This window comes from Schistocerca cancellata, chromosome 1, assembly GCF_023864275.1.
Source record: "Schistocerca cancellata isolate TAMUIC-IGC-003103 chromosome 1, iqSchCanc2.1, whole genome shotgun sequence".
NCBI lineage: Eukaryota > Metazoa > Arthropoda > Insecta > Orthoptera > Acrididae > Schistocerca > Schistocerca cancellata.
This window is the reverse complement of record NC_064626.1, coordinates 863,965,518-863,966,452: the sequence shown is the minus strand read 5'-3', so window position 1 is coordinate 863,966,452 and position 935 is coordinate 863,965,518. Positions and strand designations below refer to the sequence as shown.

Below are 935 nucleotides of genomic sequence, written 5' to 3'. Positions count from 1 at the left end.
AAGGACCACAAAGGTTGCGATGTACAAACTGATATGTATTGTCTACTAACACATGAATTATGAGGCAGTTGCTACCTTCACCTTACATGTTTAATTATGGTTATATCTTTTTTTGATTGTGGCTTTTAAGTATTTCGTCACACGCAATGATGATTGTTAACATTCGCAACAATCCTCACTGCAATCAATGGTTGTTGCTGGCCGACGCGGTTGACACGAAACACGTAATTCGGCACTTGTCACTTTCTGTTTCATATCACTCGCGAATCGGTATCAGTGAGGGTCCACTCCACGACGATCAGGGGGACGCGCTCATTTGTCATACTCCGGTGAATTTACCGTTTACTACTCACTCGACCACCATTCTTGCCCGTCTCTCCAGCACTACCTCTCATTCGACACTCTCCAGTACTACTCTGCCTCCTGCAGCGCTCGACATTCGACTCCTGTCTACTATCGACCTGGGTCTCGGATACTAGCATCTATCCAGAATGAGATTTTCACTCTGCAGCGGAGTGTGCGCTGATATGAAACTTCCTGGCAGATTAAAACTGTGTGCCCGACCGAGACTCGAACTCGGGACCTTTGCCTTTCGCGGGCAAGTGCTCTACCAACTGAGCTACCGAACCACGACTCACGCCCGGTACTCACAGCTTCACTTCTGCCAGTATCTCATCTCCTACCTTCCAAACTTTACAGAAGCTCTTCTGCTTTACCGGGCGTGAGTCGTGCTTCGGTAGCTCAGTTGATAGAGCACTTGCCCGTGAAAGGCAAAGGTCCCGAGTTCGAGTCTCGGTCGGGCACACAGTTTTAATCTGCCAGGAAGTTTCACTAGCATCTATGCTTGTGGGATCGCGGATCTCTTACACGTTGCTCCCTTGTTACCCTACCTGGGTATCTTTCCACAGACTCCCTAATGTGTCGAATCCCGTTTT

The 935-nt window shown here is 48.4% G+C and overlaps 1 non-coding gene across 1 annotated transcript; it reads right to left on the bottom strand.

The window, feature by feature from the left end:
• Nucleotides 1-554: 554 nt before the first annotated feature.
• On the bottom strand, nt 555-629 carry Trnas-cga (transfer RNA serine (anticodon CGA)). Its single transcript has one exon. It is a non-coding gene; the product is annotated as a tRNA-Ser (tRNA).
• Between the last annotated feature and the right edge of the window lie 306 nt (nt 630-935).